At 35.8% G+C, this 26,645-nt stretch overlaps 1 protein-coding gene across 2 annotated transcripts in view; it reads left to right on the forward strand.

Moving 5' to 3' along the window:
• Schip1 (Schwannomin interacting protein 1) overlaps positions 1-26,645 on the forward strand; it is a 410,317-nt gene that overhangs the window by 71,560 nt on the left and 312,112 nt on the right. For both annotated transcript variants that reach the window (XM_069821042.1, XM_069821046.1), the window contains exon 2: positions 25,107-25,144. The gene's annotated coding sequence lies outside the window, so the exon portion shown is untranslated. The remainder of the gene's footprint in view (positions 1-25,106; positions 25,145-26,645) is intronic.

Below are 26,645 nucleotides of genomic sequence, written 5' to 3' on the forward strand. Positions count from 1 at the left end.
TAACTCACTTGGTGAATAAAAACACTTATTGTTAATACTGTACTCTATTTTGATTAAGCAAAAACATAATGAAAATTATCAAACTCAAAATTGCGATATTTCCTAGTTTACGTAAATGGATGAACTACTTTTCTTCACCCCTATACCTAGTAAAGTGATATGTTTGTATTTTACGCCGGTATCATCGAACTCCAGTCGTGGAGGGGGTAGCAAACGGTGTTTCCGGTTCTCAACCGTTAATCCAAAAGTATAGCCAGGTTAATATTAAAAATGTTAGTAAAAATAAAATGATGTCTCTGTACTACATACTATTGCTATTCTTAAACTTCTCAATGATTGAGAGGTTGTGGAACAAGAAAAAAAACAGACTTCGTACTCTTATCCAGTAACTGACCACAGGTAAGGTCAACGGGAGGGATATTCAACGCTATTGTTTACCCATAAGCAAAATATTTGGAGAACGAATTTGTGAAATTTTCGTTATTGTAGGTATTAGTGTGTTACTGGCTCTTCTGCGTTCACAATGTCGAAGCGTGGATCATACATAAGTTTAAGGTTAGCAAAGGAAGTTCAAGTCTCGACGCTAAATAATACCCAGTTGATACAGCGTCGTTAAATAACCAAGTAAAATGTTCAAGTCTTCTATTGGTAGCGCAGTGTGAATATGGATAAAACAACAAATCGACAGTTAAAGTACACTACCGGTATACATTTATTGCCCATTACTGTGTAATATGAGTGTATAGACCTAATCCTTTTTATATAAATGTAGTTAAAAATAATTTTCTGGTTGATTCGAATTTTGATAATTTCGAATATCTTAAAATTCTCCCTACAGTTCGAATTAAAGAGTCCACTATATACGATTTAAGTAGATAATGTTTTTAATTTTCCATAAATTCATATAAAAACTATTCGTACATTATATACGTAATCATCTCTAGTTTTATTTTTCAACTAGTCTAAAGTACAGTGACTGTAGTCTAAAGTACCCGGCGTTGCTCCGGTTTTCTTTATTGCTTCTATTTTTAAGTAAACTCATTTATTAGACTTTTAGGAGGCCTTGGCAACGCAACTATAGAAAACCAAAATCAAAGCCCAATGTTATTCACACGATTAACTGTACATGTTCAACACTGTTATTTCTAAAGTTTCCGTTAAAAGCGTAAACGAAAACCTTAAAAGAATTATTATACAAATTTTAAACACTCAGCAACACAAATCGGCCCGTATACTCGGCGATGACTCAGTGATCCAAAATGATCTGGAACTGTGCCGACATACATATAATATAATTTCATGTTCATATATACTCTCACTTCACCTTCAAAGTTAGCTCACTATACATAGAGAATTCCCGTGTTCCCAATCTGAACCCCATGGGGTATTATGATGAGCTAAAATTTTTCTATTCATTGATCTATTGGAGGACAAAGAAAAAATTTTACATGTATATTGGAGGACTTTGGTCTTTCCACTCCTTCATGCCTATTGTCTGTTCAGGGGTTGTAATCAGGGGGAAAATTCAATCTCATAATCGTATTTTGTCCCCACCCTAAAAAAACCCTGGTTATCAAATTGTACTTTGATTAGAAGACTTTGGATTTCATCCTTCTCTTAGAAGGTACCCGCATGGTGTGTTATGGTGAGCTAAAGTTTTTTCTTGTTTTGGTACTAAAGTACCGAAAAGAAAACTTTATCGTTCGTATCCCAGAACTAAGTATTACTACTTTTAAATGATAAGGAGATTAAACAGATCAGGGTGGACTGTTCATATTTTAATGTAGTCTACATTTTTCCTGGTTGTGAAGGCTAAGTGTGCAAAATTTGGTAAATATCGGTGAAAGCGTGTACTGTAGATATAAAACATAAAAGTTAATTTATATTAGAGGACTTTATATTTTCAACCCCTTCACTCCTATATACCTAATTAGGGTTTTAAATAAGAGAAAAACAAAAAAAATCAATCTCATCCTCTTATTATGCGCCCCAGAAAACACCAGAATATCAAGAATATCAAAGAGTACTTATATTATAGGACTTGAGATTTTCTCATGCCCTTACAAGTCATTCCATGGAGTATCATGATGAGCTTAAAACTGTCCTTGTTTTCGGATCAAGTAAAAAAATAATAATAAATAAATTATCTTTATCGTCTGTATTCCAGAACGAAATATTACTCATTTTAAGTGATACGAGTAGGATCATGAAACCATGACAGGAGTGATTTGTCCATATTTTAATTAGTCTTTATTTTTTCCTTGTTGTGAAGGCTAAGTGTAAAATTTTGTAAGTATTAATAAAATATAGAATAGAAAAGTTAGTTTATTTTAGAGAACTTTGGATTTTCGACCCCTTTAATCATATACGCCCTATTACAGGTTAAAATTTGGGGGGGGGGGGGAAAGAGACAAATAAATTACATAAACGTATTCAATCATTCATAATTTTCTGCCCAAGGACAGGTCTTTCACTGCAAATCCAGGGTTCTCCAATTTTCCTCATTTTCCGGCTTTTTCTTGGTCTCATGTGCCCCAAAAAATCCCAGGACATCAAATTATACTTCGTTAGAGAACTTTGGATTTCCCTCCTCCCCTTACGTGCCACCCCCATGAAGTGTCATGATGAGATAAAAGTTTCCTTTTACGTATAAAAATACTATCCACCGTACCCCAGAACCTAATATTACTGCTCTTTAAGTAATAGGAGAATGAAACCAGGTGAGGTGGTGCTTTGATCGTGTTTAATGTAGAATGTATTTTTTTCAGTTTGATACAATTTTGCTTGCTTTTTCTTCCTCTTTAAGAAAAGAATGTTTTATATGAAACATTTCATAACGTGTTTTTGGAAAGTCATTGATTTAATTCCCAATATGCTCAATCAATTTAAGACAGCAGTGTATTATAGTAATGTTTGTATGTGTGTCTAATGCCTACCCACTTCACTTGCATGATTCGGGTTCCACATATTGCGGATAGATGGGAGGACTGTGACCTATTTTCAAGTTGCACATCAATTCGGCGGGTCACGGTATGCATGATGTGTATGTGTGGAGAGATATGTCGTGTACTAGGTGAGTGTACATGTAAGTGTAGTGTAGGGAATGGGTGAGTATGATGATGAAGAGGAAGGGAGAAGGGAAAAGCCTGGTGCTGGCACGTAGCCTACTCCTATCGAATAGCACCAAGAGGGCCGCCAGGCTTAACGTCCCCATCCGACGGACGAATCACTATCAACAGTGACATATGCCTTCATTTCATATGCACTGCGGAGAGATCTGAGATTTAACCCAGGCATATTGGTGCACAATCTAGTGATCAGAAGTTGTCTCCTAGTCCCGAGGTAAAAATTTTAAATGAACATTTCTGACCCCACCGGAAAACGAAGCAGACGCGCTACCACAGAGCTAACTCGGCGGACTGTTATGATAATGTAAGAATGAAAGAATTTTAGTTTGTCCCTTCAAAATTTCTTTGCAGAACGAAAAGTTATATTTGTTCAGATCAAATTCTGCACATTTAAAGGACAAAACTAAAGTTATTGCAATCATTTATTATCATAACATACTGATTTCTAATATTGACTGAGCATATTGGGAATTAAATCAATGGCTTTTCCAAAACACGCTGATATATTTCATATAAAACAATTTTTTCTCAAGAAGGAAGCAAAAACAAACAAAATTGAATTAAAATATTTTGTTTGAAATATCTCAAAGAATAACCTCCTGAAATTAATTACATTTCTTACGGTTCACTCTGTATAATGGAAATGTAAGAAGTGTTATGGGCTATGTCCGTTCCGATTATCTTCATGTACTCCAGAAAAGTTTTTATCGTGTCTCCACTTGCACTATAATACTCCTTGTGAATAATTTTGGCAGATTTCAGACTAGTGAATAGAGCTAATTCTATTTACGGTAAATTCATATGTGGTTAGCTCAACTGAGGCGCACAGTAACATCGCGGTTAAAGCATTGCTCTGTAAGCCGGAAGGTTGCATTTCGATTCTCGATTGGATCATGGATTTTCTCTTTGTAATCTTTCCGTTTCACAATGGCCCTAGGATTTACTGAGCCTGTAACAAGCTCAAGTACCTGATAAGATAAACGAAGCACGTAGTACATGTCACTAATTCAATTTCTTGTATAGGTTAACAATGTACAGTAAAAGTATAAACTGACTGAATTGCGGATATTAAACATATGGTAATTTTTATATAAATCGTCATCACGATTTGTTTTATTTTGTGGGGTCTTTGTCCTGTTGTTTATTCACTCTATCGAGGATTTTGAGCTAACATTAGACATGCATAAGTAGTCTAGCTCCATATTCATATAGACATGATGGTGGGGCAAGTCCACGATTTAAGGCAACAACAGCACAATACAAGCATAAAAACAAACACACACCGAGTCCCAATGAAAAGAAGGTAAAAGTCCATTTCTCTTCCGGAAATCAAACCCGGATTCTCTGAATTTGTTGCCACTAAGAAACTTTAACATGCTAGTTTATAAAATAAACATTTAGAGGAAATCATAAAATACATGCAACATTTTATGTGCATCATATAACACCAGAAAAAATTTAGCTGACCACTTGGTATTTTACACGTACAGGAACAATTTCGCTAGGGAATAGAACTACGTCAGCACGAAGCCATGAGAATTCCGATTAAGGAATTGGATCAACGGCGTTGAGAAGCCGTCTTAGTAGCAGAGCACTGACTTCCGACGACAGCGGAACAGAGTTCAAATCTCGGCGATGGCGGAGTTGTATTTGCGGTGGACAAAGTCAAGGTTGTAATGGTTTTTCTTGGGTTCTCGCTTTTTTACATCTTTATTCTGCCAACACTTTCCACAGTTTTCCTTTGATTATCATCTCCGTCTCGAGAAATATGGCATCTTCTATTATTGCTTGATGTCCAAGCGGTATGATAAATTTTGGCAGATGGCACTAGTTGTGAGTTATGGCACTATAGAAGATTCCACTTTAAGAAAATAGCATTGAACATATGGAGGCTGTTCCAGCAACTATTTATAAGTATTTTTCTTGAGAACTGAATTAATTAGTTTCATTTAATTCATAGAACATAATTTCATTGAGAACTGGATCGATTTCGTATGCTAAAATTGTATTACACCTCTAAAATTACCATATATTTAATTTACGAATAACAGGGGAACAGCTAAATTGATGGAATAGTCTTCCGCTTTCTTGCCAAAGATCTCCGCTGAAAAACATAACACACAAGTAGGGGTGGTACAGTTGAGGCTAAGATTTCACACTGTTAAAACATGCTTATTTGAAAAAGTACACAACGTTTAACTGTCAGCAAAACAACAAAGGCATTAGGTATGTATCTTAGGTTCTTGTTTGATTATAGCGTGAAGTTAATAATAGAAAAAGTGTGCTGTACGTAATCCTAAATTTGTATTATAAGCACTTCTTAACATTTTTAATAACGGAAAACGTTTGCTGTACATAATCTTAATTTTGTATTATAAGCGCCCCGTAACATTTAATAACGGAAAATGTCTGCTGCAAATAATCTTAAATTTGTATTATAAGCGCTCCTTAACATTTTTAATAACGGAAAACGTTTGCTGTACATAATCTTAATTTTGTATTATAAGCGCCCCGTAACATTTAATAACGGAAAATGTGTGCTGCAAATAATCTTAAATTTGTATTATAAGCGCTCCTTAACATTTTTAATAACGGAAAAAGTGTGCTGCACATAATCTTAATTTTGTATTATAAACGCTCTGTAAAATTTAATAACGGAAAACGTGTCCTGCAAATAATCTTAAATTTTTATTATGAGCGCTTCTTAACATTTAATAATCTTAAGTCTGTATTATAAGCACTTCTTAACCCAATAAAATAAGCTTTTTGTTATTTTTATTATTATTATTATTATTATTATTATTAGTATTATTATTATTATTATTATTATTATTATTATTATTATTCAAATACTTGGGATATACTATAAGCAGTAACATGAGCTGCTGTTAAGAAGTCAAAAGGAGAATAGCAATGGCAAAGGAAGCTTTTAATAGGAAAAAAACCTCTGGAGAAAGAACAAAGGAAGAGACTAGTGAAGTGCTTTGTGTGGAGTGTTGCAGTCTATGGGGCAGAAACATGGACATTATGACGAAGTGAAGAGAAGCAAATAGAAGCATTTGAAATGTGGATATGGAGAAGAATGGAGCATGTGAAATGAACAGACAGATTAAGGAAGGAAGCTGTGTTGGAAAAAGTGGATGAAGAAAGAATGATGCTGAAACTGTTCAGAAAGAGGAAAAGGAATTGACTGGGTCACTGGTTGAGAAGAAAGTGCCTTCTCAAGGATGCACTGTGAGGAATGGTGAACGGGAGAAGAGTTCGGAGGAGAAGAAGATATCAGATGATAGACGACATTAAGATATATGGATCATATGCGGAGACAAAGAGGAAGGCAGAAAATAGGAAAAACTTAAGAATGCTGGGTTTGCAGTGAAATACTTGCCCTTGGGCAGAACACTGAATGAATGAATTATTATTATTAGGCATATTATTATTATTATTATTATTATTATTATTATTATTATTATTATTATTATTTGTAATTGCAGTAACTTTTTAGGTCCCTAAAACTGTATTTTAATGCGTACTTGTGGCATTAATAGGTTTTTTATCATTTCAACGGACTCAACATACCTATGTTGTGTGATAAACTTGCTAGAACGCTGTACGTATTAGGAAGAGAGTGAGATAGAGATACTATACCTCACTCGTTCTACTAACGGAGAGAGCTTGGCGGCAACAGCGTACTAGCCAAGACCCGTAAGACCAGTGCTTTTTTCTAAAGGTGGAATACTCTATAATTAGTAGAGTTAGGCAACACCATTCTTTTTCAGAAGTCGATTCCAACGATTCAATCATACATTACGAATCGATTCGAACGATTCGTTCACTATTCTTCCCAGTCTGCAATTTCAACTATTCTTTTGAATTGTCATCGAGTTCACAATTCTTCCCAGTCTGCGATTCCAACTATTCTTTTGAATCGTCGTCGAGTTAACGATTCTTCCCAGTCTGCGATTTCAACGATTCTTTTGAATCGTCAACGAACGACTCACAGGACACTTTACTTTGCAAACCACGGGTAGAACAAAAACGTTCTACATCTCTCGCATAGATGGAATAAGAGACTACTCTATCTCATTGGCTGGAATCATTCTTCATGACCTCTATTAGTCTACAAAATTATCCAAGATAGTGTTTCTTAATTGTAATTTATCAACTGAACCTTACTATCAAGTACATTTTTTGCATTACATCTCTATTTAACCATGCAAATTTCAGGTTCGTGTTCATTATTTTTCACACTTAACAAATGCAGTATTTTGATTTCACTCTCGCTCGGGAGCATTCGGCACGGTTCGGAAATGTCCGCTGACAGGTTACATCAAACAAGTAAATAGAATCGTGAGTTACGATACCATGTCGATTCGTTACGATTCTTTTCAACGACGATTCGTTACGATTCTTTCGAACGACGATTCGTTGATACCACGAATCGATTTTTACGATCCTTTATTATTAGTCGTTGGAATGAACGATTCGTTCACGAATCGACCCAACTATACTCTATAGTTTTAGCCGACTCAACGATCTGCATAAGAGGCACCGGAGACTACGACATTTAGAATACACGCGGAAAAGTCTTATGTCTGGCACTCTAGCTTGTTGTATCAATGAGCAAATCACATCGATTTCGTCACTTCTTCTCGAGACACAATCTTTCCTTCACAGTACACTTCCCAAATTCACGATTTACTTGGACGTAAACTACATTGTTCGCATAGTTCCCTAAACAAAATAGAGGAAAGCAGACAGAGTAACGAAGGAGACTCGTGTTCCAATGGCTGCGCTTGGGCGTGAATTCGAATTCTGTTTGGTATGATTGCTTGGTGGGAATATGTTTCGATCTTTCCCAACTGTAAGGAGAATGTCAAATAATCACCTGACCAATACTCGGACTCGTCTCACCAAATAACATCTCGCTGTTACCAATTCCACGGAATTGCTGCATCATTGTGGTCAGGTCAGCTTCTCCTCTCCTCTCCTCTACCAAATTTGTAAGTACTAAAACCCATAACTTTAAATTTAACATTCATTCTTAGCTTTCAATTCAAATTGTTTTATACTTCCCCATTATATTTTTACAGGGCTTAAATAGCAGCACGAGTGAACTACATACCGTAGCATGTTCCGCTATTTTGTGAATTGTGCCCGCCTGTATCTCAAGATTGCTGAAAAAAATTTATGTTATTCATTTATACACTTATCTATTAGTACATTGCTTGTTTTTCTATGTTTTGTATGGTTTTAAATTTTATGTCAAATATATAATTTTAAATGGCGTATGTCTGAATTGCCTATCATATCATTTTTAATACATTTTAACGATTGTCTTGAACCAGATAATTTTAAGTGTTCATCATGTGTTATTGTTTCGATGTGACCTGAGGATGCCATATTCATGGCGAAAACGTTTGTCAGCTTTTATATACCATTTCATGTAATACCCTAATGGTTTAAAGCATGACTATTGATAAGTAATTTGACGGCATTAAACCCATATATATTTCATAATTCCACCGAAGCTAAATATCCACGCACGCGGTCGATACTGAATTGTTAAATAACAGATTAAAAACAACAGGCAGAATTCACTGTTAAAGAAAGCTCATGCCGGTACTTATCTTATGCCCTGAATTTCAACTGCCATGAATCAGTCACTCACTTTTACGGAAAAAGAAAGCAGCTGTAAATTAATCAATCCTTGGTAGATAGCCAGATTGCGCCTTTCTTAATCCTTATACCACCACTTTGGTTTTAAATACAAGAATGTTGAACAATCAGATATAACCAAAAGTAGAGCTGATGAGCATAGTTTTTAGTTGGCTGTGTGCTGTGACTTCTCATTCGTTTCCACATTCTTCGCGGAAAGAACTAAAATACATTAAAATGTTTTATTACATAAATATTTCGACTAATATCCTGTACTGTATGATACGCTCGTAATTAAAAATAAAACATATAGTTCCAAGTTTCCCATTAGGTCGTATTGACGTAATGTATTGCTGCGAACGATGTCAACTCTTATAGGCTACGCTGGAGAATGTGTTAACGGTATCCATGGCAACGTTTGAAATGACATCTGATGTGTTCAAGTGGATGTAACGTCATAATTTATGTGGCCTGGTAACATTTATGCAGGGACGTTCTCTCACAGATTCTGAGGCTTTGTTTCTGTTCTCCATTTTTCCGCGAGGTCGGGCCGCCTTTCTTCCCAGACAATTCACTTAAATTTCAGCTTGAAGCGAACTTACAAAAGCATTAGGGGGAAGCTTTCTCTCCGCTTTGTAAGTAGATGGGATAATTAAAGCTTAGAACAGTTCCGAAATTCAAAAGAAGGCCAGAAAAACTCCGGTACTTGATAAAAGTGACGGTGAGATTTGTGTGCAAATTAGCGTAATAGTAGTACACAGGGGAAATGCATTGTGAAATGAATTTGTAGATCATCATTATAATTACCATTATTTACAAACGAGGATTAACAAATATCGGCCCATTATGATCTTTTCAACAAACTTATTCATGGCTTTTCCACTTATTTCGGGCATCTTATTCATTTTGTTTCCACGGACTGATATTAGCAATGTGAGAGTCGAGTAATGGTATGGTTTTTTAACTCGCTTTACATCGCTTAATTCTTTTCAATATAGTTAAAATGCTGTAACAATAGTCTTTAGTTTTCTTCAGATCCAGTAACCTTTATTCCGCAATCTTATCTCTGCTACCTCAATTCTGAATATAGACGTGTGTGTGTGTGTGTGTGTGTGTGTGTGCGCGTGTGTGTGTGGTAGAGATCGGATATGTAAATGATTCTACGCCTCTACGGGCAGTTTTTCAATCTTGGAGATGTACAGCAGACGCAAGAACGTCTGTAGCGGTTATAAGACAACACAGACTACTCCCCGAAGAGAAAGCAGGGTGTCTCCCACTCAGTGATCGTTCAGTATACTTGGCTCGGAAACATGACGGCCTCTCTTCTTGGAATTGGTAATCTCTCATAAACCCCCATCCTCTACTCAACTCCTAGCCGCGTGGCAGAAATACAATAGATCCCAGCATTGCCAAATCTAGTAGTCATTGCCTCTACCTGTTGGGTTTCACCCATTCTCAGTGTCTTTGTCGACGTGTTGTTTTATACTGTTGTGCGCTTCAATATGTCTAATTTATTCCGGCCATGATTAATGAGTGTTGGAGCAGATGATCCGCAGCCAGGCCTCCTGATACACCTGAAGATCCAGGACCATCACGACAAAAACAACAAATAACACCGTCGAAGAAAACAGAATATCTTATTTGCAGAGGAGCGTAGATAAGAAAACAAAGTGTTAAAATTGTGTCTAACGTTAGAAATTCTATCCATAAAGTAATCGAAAGTTCAGGCAGTTTAATAAGTATAAATCTTAATCACTTAACATCGGACGCAACCGGCGGAGTTGGATATATGGGCATAGAAATTAAGAATTACGGTTCACCAACTAAAGAGAAAATAAACAAATTAAAACAGAATTCGGCAAGATAGACGATTTTATACGTGATTTACTTCGCCGAACAGTATGTGAACAGTACGCGAAAGAGATATCGCCAACAGCAACACCGTCCTTAGCAACCTAAATAATGACATTATTCACAGCACTGCTTAAAAGTTTTCTAACTTACAGCAGTGAATTAAATGTTTTTAAATCACTCTCTACATGACAACCAACATATTAGCAATAGTAAAATGAATATATATGAACTTCTTCGCCAACAACACATTACAAAGAAAAGCTCTACAATTTAAAATTAAATTTACATACCAGTAATGAATAAAATATTGTATAGCACACTAGAGTAAACAGATTTTATGCGTTCGTGGAAATTATCACCCAAGGCGAAGCTGATAAAATCTAACTTTACTCTTTCGTACTATAAATTCTGTAACTATTCAATGATCACAGTTTCAGAAAATTTTACCAGCGCAACATCCTTAATTAAGTATAAAATTCTGGAACTTCAATAACATGAGAATTTAACACTTATTATAGAAGTCTGCATTTTTTGTTTATTTAGGCGAAACATGTTAGTGAAAATATAAATATAAAGTGTTTTTAAAATAAGTTTGTTCATTTTTATACCAATTTTGTTTCAGTAATTATAAATTAAGGTATATTTACAAAGATAATATAGTCTTTCTGAAAATCGCGGTTTCACGGAACACAGTTTGAAAAACGTTCGCAAATCACAATGACTTCAAGAATTGGCAACTCGGCTAAGGGTTTATCCCTTGCGCGTGCCTACAGTTAACTGGTGAAGGGGATGAGGGAAGGTCGTCATGTTTTCGTGCGAAGTATATTATAATATGATGATTATCATCCCGCAGGTACCCAGGACAAATGTCCTTTGTTAAGGTTCACCTGCGAGCGTTCCTCTAGCCTTCTTCGCCAGTATTAGGAACACCTCTGATCCCGCAACCGGTTACTATCATCCCGTTCGAATAGAAGCTCAGTCGTTAACACTAAGAAAAAGTAATCGGTTGGACTTTCTAAGTTCGGCATCACCGAAGCTCGTACACCTACCCTGAAACCATAATTTTTATATAAATAATAAAGCGATATGAAATCAGGATAAGAGTAGAATGAAATAGGGAATGTTGATGGAATTAAATCTATATTTTTTAAGGAAACGGAGGATCTTAGATAAAACCCTCATCCTTTGATATTTTCCAGTGCAAGTTCAACTCTAATCAATACCGGAGATCAAACTAAAGTTTGCGGAATGATAAGCCCGCGATGTAGTGCTGAGCCATCGGAATGATTCCGAATTTTTTATACTCTGATGGTTTAATAGACTCTGCGCGTCGAATATTTGATGGTTTCTCCTCCAGGGGCTAGGGTGGGCAGCCGTTACTACACCTGCAGTACGACTATAGAGAGGTCAAAAACTTTTCAGCCTTTGTTGTAGTTCGCGACTTTGCAAGCCCTTTTTCTCATTTGGTCGTGTTAAAGAGAGTAAGTGCATCACCTGTGCAAAGTTTTTAGTCAAGTTGATTTATTAGTTATTTATATAGTGAAACAGAATGTATGTGCTAATTTCAGTATTGTTTTTGTTTTGTATAGCACTTTTTGTTTGTTTGCTCGGAGAAAGAGGATGCAGAAGAACTAGTACAAAACGAAATAAACTCAGCATTGAAATAGAAGGGATGAAAGGGGGTGGATACGCTTCCCCTTACCACAGTATTCAATGTACAGTGCCGGACTGCAATCTTAGAAGTACAACGTTGATCACATTGATTATTATTCATATGTTTTCATTTATTTTTTTCGTCATTTTTCACAAATTTCGTTGAACAGTGACTGATAAAGTATAATAGAACAAAGCCGAAACAGTAATTCAAAGAGAAATGGTATTTGAGTAACTGATCAGTCAAGAGTAAAATTACATATGGCTAAGTTTAATTGTAAAGTGAGATGCTCATCTGTAGCACGGTTCATTTTTGTAAAAAATTGTTCACATATAATATAATGTGGAGCCATACATGCTGTGATTTTGGCTGCGTAAGATCTCAGATTAGCGTATTTTAATTTGTTTAGCAATTTGAAAATACTAACACCTTCGGGATCTTTATACTGTGTTTCGAAAAAAAACATGTTTAAGAGATATACAGGGACATCATTTAATTTTTATTTCAATTTTTATTGTAGGCCTACCTGAGTTTTTGACTGTACTTCACTCCCACTCCTTCTACTAATGAAGTTCAACAGTCATCCACACAGATCCAAGACCGCATATACAGTCATAGTAGCTTTACGTTCAGAGTAAACAGTACGTTCCAAAAATATGTTCGCGTTTTCCCGTGACGAAAGAGCTTTCAATATTGAATTATTTTCGGACAGGTACTGTCGTCCATTTGCCTACGTCGCATCCCGGTTTCCCCCACCTGTTTCTATTCGTTTTTCTCTAATGCTAGTGGCTGAGCTGTCTAGGCTCTTTTCTGAGAACATTAATTTCTGTTAGGAATTGGACGTCTACGTAATATTATACCCATACAATTGTTTAAAATAACTTAAATAAAAGGGCCTCGTTAAATAATTAACTGTCACGTGATTTCTTCCCTTTCTACGACCCTGCAATATAACCACTTGGACGGCAGTAGATAGCATGTCTGAGTAATTTTATCTTTTCTGATCGGGCAGAAACGAAGATTGAATTTACAGTACGTAAGGTACTTTTTTATAGAGTAGGCATAGAATTATTTCAACATGAGTTACTGATACGAAGTACGAAACTGATAATTGGAATTAGATGCAATAGCCTATAGTGCAATAATACGCACAAAAGAACTGAAGCCTGTATCGAAATTAACGGTCACCATTTTCAAAAATTTGTTTAAATAGCCATATTATGATTATTTTTCAATTTAACTTCATTCTCTATATTGTACGCTAATGTGCTGTAGACAGTATAATGTACACTGCATAATGAATACGTCCGCATGGACAGCTCAGTTCGTAAGTAAAAACACTCATTGTTAATACAGTACTGTATTTTGATTAAACAAAAACCTAATGAAAATTATCAAACTCAAAAGCGTGATATTTCCTAGTTTACGTAAATAGGTGAACTACTTTTCTTCCTTCCTATACCTAGTATCATCGAACTCCAGTCGTGGAAGGGGGTAAAACAGTGTTTGCGGTTCTCAATCTTGATCCAAAGATATATCCAGGTTAATATTAAAAATGTTAGTAAAAATAAAATGATGTCCCTGAACAAGTTCCTATTGTAATTCAGGTCTTACTATCATTATTTCTAAGCCAAAATGATATCCATGCAATTGAAAATTAGTTTCAATCTTTTAAATTGAACGAATCGTTTGTTATGAAAATTTATTTGTAGTTCATTCAAGAGATCAATGTAATATTGTAATTTGATATCTCATATAGATACAATATTGCCAAATGAGTGTAAGTAAGAAAAATTAAATGTCTTGTTTTCTAATAAATTTTGATTCCATAAATCTTTACGTAAAAGGAAAGAATTGATGCTGTTGTACATATGAACTATATGTTTTATTATTCCTTTGAAGCTATCGATTTAAATTGTTGAAGTGTTCTGAAATTTCGGAAAGGAATGTCAAATGTAGCAGCCAATTTTGCGGGCACTTAAAGAAAATTACCGCATATTTTCCTTCATAAAAGTTATTTTACGCTTGCCAAAAACCAATGAAGCATTCTTCCAAGGCTAAATCACCTTACAACTGTATAATATGGAAAAAATGGTCTTCTTCCCCCATATCCCGTAGGAGTTTTCGGAATTTCCGATGTTTTAATTTGACTTTGATTTTATTTGAGTCATGGTGTCAACAACGAACTCCATAACATATATTTTCATATTTTATTGCTTTGCTCCATAATGCCTTTTGATGAATTATAGAATGGTTGAAAGTTATATAATTATCAGGTAGCGCATTTTCGTTCCAAGACGTACGCCGGATCAAGTAGTTCTTTCTGATAGCTACATCTGTTACATCAAATGGATGCGTAAGCAAGGTAGAATTGCAAACAGGTACGCATGGGGCCAGTAAATAATAATGATGTAATGTATTATAAATATGCTCCTGTAACGTCATATGAAGTAGAAAGAACATTATATTAGTTTAAACAAATGTTATGTGATGTTCGTAAAAGATTTGCATTTCATAATCTCAGAATATATGTTTTCGTTCATTGCAACTGGATAGGTTTTGATAAACGAATTATTTGTATATATTGTGTAAAATATAAATATTGATAATTTGTATATTGATTTCTCTTATTATTTTTTCCCTGTAACGTCATGTGACTTAGGAAGAACATTTTCTTAGCTTAAACAAATTTTTACTGATTATATGTTTTTTTTTTTCCACCGTAATGAAGTTTATTTCGTTAAATAAATTAATTGAATATATTATATATAGAGTATTTACAGTTAATGTGTATCATGTTTACTATTATGTTGTATAATATATTATATTGTATACTACACTACTCAAAAAAAGTTTTGCACCACCCGCATATCTTGCGTGCTTTTGTTTATGTTTATGTTTTCTTGATCAGTAGACAATGATATTGCCATAGTATATTGCCACCTATCCATTGAGAGTGGAATTATAGCTTCTGGCTTCGGTATGTCAGTAGAGTGCAGTGTGTCTGGAATCCTGAACTGCATTAAATAGTGATCTGTTCAGTTTGTCAACATGCCTAGAAGGATCATCAGCACGTTTACTCGTGCGAGCATCGTTACTTTGTGACAGAAAGGATTGTCGGTGCGAGAAGTTGGCGTACATCATAGCAACGTCGCACAGTGGTTCATTTTCCCGAATTCCTGGCCAAAACTCCAAAACTGAAATATATATGGGAGGGTTGGTTGTTGTCTTAAGTTGAAGAGGAAGGACAGGGCATGTAGACATCGTATATCTTATCTCCCATCTCCAGTCCTGTGCTTGTAAATATATGGCTGAAAATACGTCTCTCTTGGACAATGCAGTTGCTGAGTTTGCGTGGTGAAAGAAAGGTCATTTTTGAAGTGTCATAAATGTGAAACTAAAAGCTGAAGCATGGATTCGATTTCTGGAGGTGTGTAGAATATTTTAACATAGTTTTAATTAATTACCTAATTAAATAACGGCATTTAGATATTAAATAATATAATCAGTTGATAATGGTTGAAAATGTGAAAGCGGCGGATTCACGGAGGTTAAAAGTTATCGGTCCTGCGAGGTCCTGTCAAGTTTCTCATCACAAATCATACCTATGTGGATGTTTTTCAGGTACCAATAAAGAAAGTCTGCTCCCAACTGCCACTGGGCCCACTAGCTCGAATTTAGTTTTGAAGTGCGCACAGCGTCTTTGCGTTGTAATACAAGGGAGTATCGGAAGGTAACACACAACAATTATTTAACGGAATACTATTTTGGTTAGGACGTTCAAATTTGGCAGATAGTTAGTTTGAAACTTGCACTACATACAGCAATGATTCGATTGTATGTCACCCTGGCGAAACGAGCTGTGACTACTGAGTAAAAATGACGCGTTTTCTACCATCGTTCACTTGTGAAGGGCAGCGAGATGTAGTCCGTTTTTTTTGTGAAAAACAAAACATTGGAGTGAAATCCACAGGGAAATATTGGAGGTGTATGGCACTTGATTGTCTGAACCATAGCAACATCTCCAGGTGGTGCAGGTTCTTCGAAAAAGTCCGCCGAGGAAGAGCGTTCCACCCGACCGGTGACAGCTGCAACGCCACCCAATGTCAGAGGTATCATTAAGGCGGCAATCACTCACCCTACAGTCCAGACCTTGCACCGTCTCACTTTCACCTCTTCGGACCAATGAAGAAATTTCCTAGGAGGACAATGCTTCTGTTCGGATGAAAAAGTGAAATCAGTCGTGCGCAGGTAACTATACGCCCAAAAAACGGAGTTTTATGAACGAGGTGTACTGAAAAGTGTCACGATGGGAGAAATATGTCGAGAGACTTGGTTCCAATGTCGAAGAATAGGTAAAACCTTTAGCTTTCTTGTGCATTATTTCATTTTGCTTACCTATGAAATACGCTGACAAAAGAAATTGTTGTGTCGTATATTAATCCTTCATCAATTTATTAAAATTTGAATTATTTCTGTAATTCCTTTCAGGATATGAAAGTCATCACATAAACTTCACTAGGCGTGAATGTTTACTTTACTACAGGTACGTTCATCATCTAATTTTGAAGAAAAGTATGATTATTTAAGAGATCGCATTAGAATCATAACCGATTCCCCTGCAACATCATCCGATGAACTAAAGAATGTATTAAAACATTTAATATGTAATTTTAAAACCAGATGGCAACTGTCAAATAGGGCAATTGAAAGAATCCTGCCACAGAATAAGAAATGACTTGAAAAACTACGAGTTTTCCAATATGCGTTACTGAAACGCAATAAAGAGTCTAGCGTCCATTACTAGAATTTAGTAAAGTGGTGAACGTTTTAAAAGACGAAAAGCACGGGGATTAAGACAAAACTTAGGTCCTTCAGAACTCGCATATTCCACGCAAATGAGTCTTCGTGAAGCAGGAGAGATTTATATTGCTGTTGCAATAAAAGATGTACAATTTTCAACACCAACCAGTCAAAATGCAGAAAATCTTATAAATTAAGTTCAGAGTATTGTATACCTCTATCTGGAGTAAAAACATTGTCCATTCTAGTTGAAGTTCAATTAACAAAATTCCATTCTAACCAGATTAGGTCCGAGGCTAAAAATCCAACGCCTACATTTTCCAGCAATACAGAACGGTGTTAGAAGCACAAATGCCATTCAAATAACAGGAAAGTCTGCTGAAACTGATCTGCAGGTATTGATTGACCATACTTCATAAAGAAAGAAAGAAAGAAAGAAACTGAAGCGTTTGTCGGCAAATGTAATATCACTTCTGTCAGCTCCAGATGCATCTACACATTTATATGTGTCCACTCAGGGCTCTGATGAAGATGACTCCCTTATCTCCGCAGACTATGATGCTAACGAGTGAGAGAATTACTGTACTATACACATATTATAATATATAGGTAGATATATGTATAAATAGATAAAATAGTCTATAACTTTGAATACTCTAAGAAGCAATGAAATGATCATCCAAGCCAAAAAGCATTTACTATAGCTATTTATTTGAATTTATTAGGAATTGAATTCTTAATTATGTTACTTTTATGATTCGTTTCGACTTCGTTACGTTCAAATTATTTCAAACATCTCCAGAGGTTTTGGCCAAGAAATTCGGAAAATGAACCACTGTGCGTCGTTAGAACATGTCAAAGATATCGTGTTGCTCAAAATGTCCAAGACGTGCCTCGCAGTGGTCGCCCTCGGTCAACAACAGCAGCTGAAGACCGATACCTACGAATTATGGCTCGTAGGAACAGAGAGGACAATGCCATGGAACTGCACAGTGCATTCCTGGAGGCAACTGGGACGGCTTTGTCGACTCAAACTGTAAGAAACAGACTTCACACAGACAATTTAGTCTCCAAACGTCCTACACGAACACCACTACTACAATCTCAGCACCGTGGCTTCAGGAACAGATGGGCAAGAGAACACATGCAATGGGACTTGGATCAGTGGCATAAGGTCCTCTTTACCAACGAGTGCGGGATTTGTCTGATGCCTGATAATCGTCGTAGGAGAGTGTGGAGAGAACCATGTACCAATTCACGACTCAGGCATACTCTCCATCGGATCCAGCAGGATGTTTTGGGCAGGCATCATGTACGGACGTCGGACTCCGCTCGTCGTCGTCGAGGTTACTTTGAGAGCTGCCCAGTACCGGGACAAGATTCTCCAGTCCATTGTTCAGCTCTACAGCCAATATTTAGGCGATGGGTTTGTATTCCAAGACGACAACGTGCCCATCTCGTCAGTACCTTAATCCAGGAGGCTAGCATACAAAGAATGGAATGGCCTTCGATGTCACCAGACATGAACCCAATTGAACATGCTTGGGGCATGTTGAAACATGCAGTACGACGCAGCAGAAACCCACCATGCACCCTACAAGCCCTCAGGAGAGACGCTGTAGAAGAGTGGGACTTGCTTGACCAGCAACGCCTCGACCATTTTGTGGATGGCATGCCGAGGAGGATCCAAGCATGCTGCAATGAAAGGGATGGAGTAACACGATACTACAGTCTCCCAGAAGAAGTTTTTGATTTTGACGATTAGAACAGGAACACTTTCCAGCTAATTTCCTTTGTTTTGATTATTTGCTTGTTTGTGCAGTAAAATTTGTGTTTTGTGTTCATAAGGTGTGTCAACTGTGATCCACACACTTTAATCGAAATTGAGATGGTGCAGAAATTGTTTTGAACAAAAATCCAGGTGGTGCAAAACTTTTTTTGAGTAGTGCATTATATACAATATACTTGTATACTACTATACTATACTATACTACGACAGTGGCTCTAAAGAATGTTACTTGTGTCGCTTTCATTGAAAGTTGATCTTGTGGACTCGTTTTTATTACTCTTTTCATTTTTTCCCCAAATTTTTGCTACGACAACCTTTACTATTTTCATTTTCTCGTGGCACACCAGCGGTCCATTCGTGGCACACTGGTTGAAAATGGCTGCCACAGCCATTCGACTAACTATGCACCCTCATTAAATGAAGTGAAAATTACTTTTGGAATCTTCGGAAATAATCGTAGCTCTAGCGAACATGTTGCCATAGGAAATCTAAATAAGGATAGTTTATATGGAGTTAATGTTCTTGCGCTGATACGTTACCCTTGATGCCTGAAGCAGAGGGAGTCTGTGAAGAGATAAGTTTCCGTGGAAACTTAAAGAAAAAGAGTATGTATGAAGATAAGGCTCCGGTGTTGTAAATGAGCGGAACACCCCAAGTTATTTGTTTTCCATTACCAAGTAGTAGTAATTACCTCTGCAGACACAGCAACTGTAGCGCAGTGTAATCAGTTTTTAACCGGCGGCAACCTCCCGGTTGTCCAAGAACGAATTTTGCTTGCCTCTCTTCATTTCTGTATATAGCTTAGTTTATATAATTCATGTAATTACAGACAGGTCCAGCCCTTTCCTTACTTTAGGTTATTGTAGTTTAAGAAAGTGAAAGTGTTGTGACCCAGATGCGATGTGACTTGCAACATCACCGACGCTTATCATTTATGTTAATTGTATATGGTTACAAGAATATGAAATCGTGATAATACTAAAACAAACATAAGGAAATGGCTATGATATTAGATTTATTTTTCGTCGACAGTAAGTTATTTTCATTAACAGGATAAATTTAATCTTCTAATTATAATCCGGCGGCGGTTTAAAAAACGGTCACGTTGCACATATCAGACTATAGCCTAAATAGGGTGTCATGTTGTATACTTAAAACATGTGCATCGTGTTACACATTTGAAAACAAAAAAGGTATGTGAACTAATTATCTATACGCCTTAGTTGCAGAGATATGACAGAGAGAAAGTAGGTAGCAATAAAATTTGTTCCTAATCACATAAATTTGTATTGCCGCTGTTTTTCAATAAGAGCAAGTGTTCAAAATGTCCACTATTACAATCACAACAAAGGCTTGCTCATCTCTGCCATGAACTCTTTGATTTTGGAACAAGAGAAAAGAGTTCCAAATTTCAGAAAGAGAGGAGGCTATTCACTAACTTTTATATGAAACGAGTCGAAGTGAGGATAGGAGAAGAAATGTCAGAAGGAAGTGAAATAGGGAAAGGAGTACGACAAGGATGCCTTTTATCATCTACCCTGTCCAACATCTACTTGGAGGATTTGGTGAAGAACTGTTTTCAGAATTTGGGAGGAGTGATAGTAGGAGGAAGAAGAATAAAGTGCATAAGATTTGCTGATGATATGGCGTTGTTAGCAGAATAGGAGATGATACTAAGCGATATGCTACTGGAGCTAAATGACAGCTTTGACCAGTATGGAATGAAGATAAATATCAACAAGACGAAGACCATGGTCATAGGACGAAAAGTAAAGAAGGTAAACTTGCGAATTCTAAATGAGGCAGTAGACAAATGGTCAGCTTCAAATACTTGAGGTGTACTATAACCAGTAACATGAGCTGCTGCCAAGAAGTCAAAAGGAGAATGGCAATGGCCAAGGAAGCTCTTAATAGAAAAAGGACCATCTTCTGCGGAACTTTGGAGAAAGAACTAAGGAAGAGACTAACGAAGTGCTTTGTGTGGAGTGTAGCATTGTATGGGGCAGAAACATGAATATTACGACGAAGTGAAGAGAAGCGGATAGAAGCATTTGAAATGTGGATATGGAAAAGGATGGAGCGTGTGAAATGAAGAGACAGATAGAATAAGAAACGAAGCTGTGTTGGAAAGAGTTGATGAAGAACGAATGATGCTGAAACTGATCAGAAAGAGGAAAAGGAATTGGCTGGGTCACTGGTTAAGAAGAAGATCCACTCAAGATCCACTGGAAGGAATATTGAACGGGAGAAGAGTTCGGGGTAGAAGATAATAGACGACATTAAGATATATGGATCATATGAGGAGACAAAGAGGAATGCAAAAAATAGGAAAGACTAGAGAATGTCGGGTTTGCATTGAAAGACCTGCCCTTGGGCAGAACACTATGAATGAATGAAGTATTAATAATTAAGTATGGTGTACGTAATCTTAAAACTTAAAAAGTACCAGTGGTTGAAACTTGGAAAATCAGTTCCTTTTCTTTTTTTAAGTGGATTTCTTTTACGCCTGACGAATTCAATGGGTTTGTTGACTAAATCGAAATGTTTTTTGTTGAGATGTCGAAAAAGTTGCGATGGTTTTATGTTGTTATACCACTGAGCTATCCAGGAACGATACACATTAGCTGCATTTCTCAGAGCAATAGCACAAATAATACACTGAAGTCATGGCAATTGGTCACTGTCAAGTACGAAACGAAATTTTAAGTGGTTGTCCATGTACTTAAGAGTAAACGTAGAATTTTTTCTTCTGTGTGTTGGTAGTTTTTCCCTTCTTTTGCTTATCGTGCAGATCGCTCTGTGGACTTAGGTTGGTTGCATCACTAGTTGTTGCGTTACAAACATCTTCAGTACAAAATTTCTTAATATCAAAATTAAGCAAAGTCCCTTGTCTGTTATTCATATCAATATTTAAATCTGTATGTCTATTACTTTAAAAAAATCATGACACTCAGTTTTGGAAGAAGCACTTATACACCGCAAGGCGACTTGTGAAGAAACGTATTCACTATGAGTTTTCAGTATCGAGACTATCTTAATTTTCAATTTAAGTAAAAAAAAAATTGTTTATACTGCCCAGCTAATTGGTCACTGACATGTGCAACACAGATGTCATTTCTTTCAGTTTTGAGAAGAGAGGATTCGCTGCCCATTTTTGCAATCGGCTTCCAGGCAATTTTTATGACCGGTCATAAACAGCGGTATTCCCTTTCTCGAATATTGAAAGATTTGTAAGTCCGAAAAATTCCCGTTCGTTAAAAAATAAGTGGCTTGGTCACAGACGTGTGCTGCACAGTTGTTATTTAGTTAGAATTCAGAGTTCAGAGACGACCTGGACTTGCGTTTTTCGACACAATTACGAAAATTATTCTCATAACAATATTAAAAATGCTTAGAAGAGTAAAATGACAAATTCCACGAGAATTTCTCGCGACCCGATATAACTGATGCAAGGACCCGGTAGGCGGTTGAGGAACATTGTCTATCTAGTCTAGTCTAGTCTAAACTAGTCTAGATTCTAGATGGCTGTGATTTCACGGGGCTGTTTGTGTGGTGTGACATCACATAAGTTTTCATAATCCTCAAGGAGAGAACTAGCTAGAAGTATTCTGACTAAATAATGTGCATTCCTCCTCATATTAAGGGTAGTAAGAATATCGTTCTTGTGTTGATCAGGGTCTAGGCCTCCAAAGCCAGATCCGAGGCTCAGATCTGTTCTGACCAAGGCTTCTTTTGGAACATGAGATTTATTTTTGTGAGTCTTATGTCATCCATTCGGTCTACATGATTTTTTCAGTAGTTTCTGTTCTTTATGTCTGCAATTACATTAGTTATGTTCTCTAATTATTTTCATGGCACCTACTTTTAACTCATCTTAAGAATCTGAGAAATCTCATGCCTCTAGCCTTTTTTCATCTATCTTTCTCAAAGCCAACATTTCAAAACAAAGTATCGAATTTGCTATGATTTTGTAAGTCTAAGTAGAACAGATCTTGATATGGTTTTACCTAAATTTCTTCTAGCAATTTCATTTGCTTTATTATATTTATTTATCTAAATCTATTTTACCAAACATAGTTGTGCAAATACAGTATATTTCATGGTTCTAACTTGTTTTATTTTGTGGTTGTCTACCTTGGCTTTCAGCTGTTCTTTGCCTTATATCGCCATAGATTTTCTGTTGTTTATGGAGAATTTAATTCAATATTTTCTACTAATGTTAAAGACATGTGGGTGTTTTATGAAGATTATTTTCAAATTGAGTTATGCAAATTGTTCGTCTGCATGAAAATGCATTTAAACACTTTGCTGAAATACTGTAATACCTTAGGGTTCGTGTTCTTGCAGTCACTATTTACCTCATTTAGCCTATGTATACGTTCAAGGGTTGTAGTGATAAGCCGCATCCTTGTCTTACGTCTACTGTAGTTTTCATATGGTCAGAAAATTTAAAATTATTTAATCTTACGATTCCATTTATAATGTCATACAGGGATTTTATTCCATAAATAACATTAATAAATTCTAAAGTTTCCCACAGAACATATCGATAGCCTTTGTCATAGTATTTGCCGTGGAATCTAGTCAGTAAGTTAGAAAATGTATTGCACACTCGTAATTCTCATTACAACTTTATTGAACATTCAAGTTGATTTTCTGTCACGTAATCACTAAATATGTTAACTATCTGTGATTGCTAAGATCTTAATTGAAGAGTCCACTGCAAGAATGATGGATGTCACTTTCTTGTCGAAAATGAACCAAGACTGTCAATACATAGCTTAAGACATATAGAATGTACATAGAGAGTTACATGGCATTAACACTGATAGTCATTGTCCAGTAATGATCGGAAAATCACAGTTAAGCTTTGAGCGCTAAGCATTTCAAACTTTCAATCACTTCTCCTGCAAAAGTATTCCAAATGACATCCATCATTCTTGCAGTGGACTCTTCAATTGTGTTAATACTAAAATTAGCATAATAATACCTATTTAAGTTCACTTCGTATTCATTAATTACACTAGTCAGAGATGAAATTACTGCCTCCAAAATTTGAATGTTTTAGGGTATTTTTGCATGCTAAAATCAAATTCAAAGCCAGAAGGTTCATATCAAGTACCATTTTTTTTTTTTTTGTTTTGTTATTTTCATTTTCTTACACTATATTGCGACAGTTTATAGCGTAATTATTAAACCGTAATATTTTAACATAGCCTATATAATTTTAGTATGTTAGAATATGAACACTAAATGTATTCAAAATATTTTTAAAGTGTTTATAGTAAAAACCGAGGACATCGAATGTTTCTTAGCTGATAGAGAGTGCAAGCGCATAAGGAAGTTAGAGCGAAATAATGTCCAGCCTTGCCATTATCTTTATTTGTGGGACATAGAAATGTCAGCCATCCCTTGGTCAGATACATATCTTATCTTTTATCTTATCTTATCTTCGTAAGCATTTACTCATCCCGTTCGTTCCTCTCACATTTCATTAGTCTGTGTTTCATCTGGAAATGAAACGAAATCAGTTTGAAGCTTTATTGTAGAGTAGAATGTTAAGAGCTTTTAGTTCAGTAAGAAGGTATTTATCATGTCGCATCGAGGATGCATAAATAATCCAGACCACTTTTGTTATACAGGATGATTCACGAGAATTTACCGTCACTTATGGAGCTTATTTCCGAAGACATTCTGAGCAAAAAAGTCATATAAACAAGTGTCCTAATCTCAATATTTTCAGAGATACACTAATTTGACGTTGTTAGTAAAATACTTCTTTTCTTTAGTTTTCAGGGTAAAAGAGTATTACAGATAGAGAATGAACTATTCAGAAGTGTCATTTCTTTAATTGGCTAGTAGGCTATTCTGAAGCTAAAAATGTGTTAATTGTTTCGTACAGATTTTGTTTTCCAATTTTAAACTAAAAATTACATTATTCTTACGCACTCATCACAAAAATTGTTACAAATCATACAACCATACACATAATTTCAGCAAGTTGTGTTTTTTAAATATTGTTTTTGTATTTGAAATAAAAAAAAAAGTTAAATTTATTTCACTCTCAATCACATCCACACTCCTTATAAATAAGAACTAATTTTTTAAAAATCTAAATAGTAAAATAACACCCAACAGAAAGCATAAATGTTTCACGCAATTACACGGATGCTACGAATCCCTTGTTACTTTTCTTATGAACTTTATTTTCGTATTGTTGCAGACGGTTCCTGACACCGCCCTGCAGGCTGGGGATTGAAGGTGAGTCCACCTACAGGAACCTGAATTAAATAGGTCTCCATTTTAATAGGTAAATGATTCATTTTACGCATTGATTGCTGAGAAACGATCGTATGCTCGTACCCAGAAACGATTGGCCAGACGGAGAATAATGCGTTGCCTAGGAAATGGGGAGGGGAAAAAAAGCTTAAAGCGTAGCGCGCTGAATATTTTTGTTACATGCCTACTGAGCACCGTTTTGTACTGAATGCAGCGTAGATAACAAAACTTGGTCGCTGTGTTCCATGCAAACTGGCTTTTCATTATCGGAATTTTCCCAGCATATTGTTAACTTTTGGGAACGAAGGAGAGAGATTCTACAGTTGTTAATTATTCCGATTAGGATGTATCAGTATTATAGTACAGTACTATGTTACCTACATTGTATGAAGTCCAGGAATTTTACAGAATACCCAGACACTGTATAAAATATTCTATAACTTTTAAGCAATGTATGAAATTGTGCTGTTTTTTAAATTCTATGAATTCCATATACTGTACTACCTAGGCATTAAATGTAATGCCTTAAAGCTCCTTAGGTAGAGTATAAAAATCTACTACAGACTCTTTACTTTATTCTGAATAATAAAAATCACATTTAATGAACAATATTTTCAACGATTCTTGTTCTTTTGTAACTCCTTTTACAAATTATGTAATGTATGTATGTATGTATGTATGTATGTATGTATGTATGTATGTATGTATGTATGTATGTATGTATGTATGTATCACTTTACGTGATTCGGGTTCCGCATATAGCGGATGGATGGCAGGACTGTGACCCATTTTCTAGTTGCACACCACTTAGACGGGCCACGTTGTACATTGTGTGTATCTGTTGAGAGTTATGTCGTGTACTAGGGTGAGTGTATGTGTAACTGTTCGTGTAGTGTAGTGTTTACAAATATTATTGTTTATGATAAAAAAAACGTATCTTTAAAATGCTATTGGCATAATTCTAACAGAAAGGCATGCTAGAGTGGCAACAGTAAAGTTCATGTTGATCGATCAATGGTTCTTGTTATTTACGTACCTATTCTTCAAATGTTTCTCATTATTGCTATCAAGAGGTACATTTCCTTTCATTTCATTTGACGACAACAACTATGACTTATTTAATTTATTTCCATTATTATTGACAGGGAATAGATTTTGTTTGGTTAATAGAAATTGCAATGGTGAAAGATTTGACAATGAAGTACCTTACTTATTATTTTATTTTCTTACTGATCCATCCCTTGAAATAAGTTTTATCAACAGTAATCTCACTGGAGGTTTTGATTTATCTAGAGTGGGATTTAATTGACTGTTACAGCATTAGAAGAAAGTATATAAAGACTAGAAGAAATAAAGTACTCTATTACAATAAAATATTAATTGACTTACTGAAATAATTCTATTTCACTAATGTTAGCTTCACCACAACGTTTGAACGGAGCCGCCATTTTCAGTTGCCTGTCTATGCGGTAAACAAATGACG

This window comes from Periplaneta americana, chromosome 3, assembly GCF_040183065.1.
Source record: "Periplaneta americana isolate PAMFEO1 chromosome 3, P.americana_PAMFEO1_priV1, whole genome shotgun sequence".
Lineage (NCBI taxonomy): Eukaryota > Metazoa > Arthropoda > Insecta > Blattodea > Blattidae > Periplaneta > Periplaneta americana.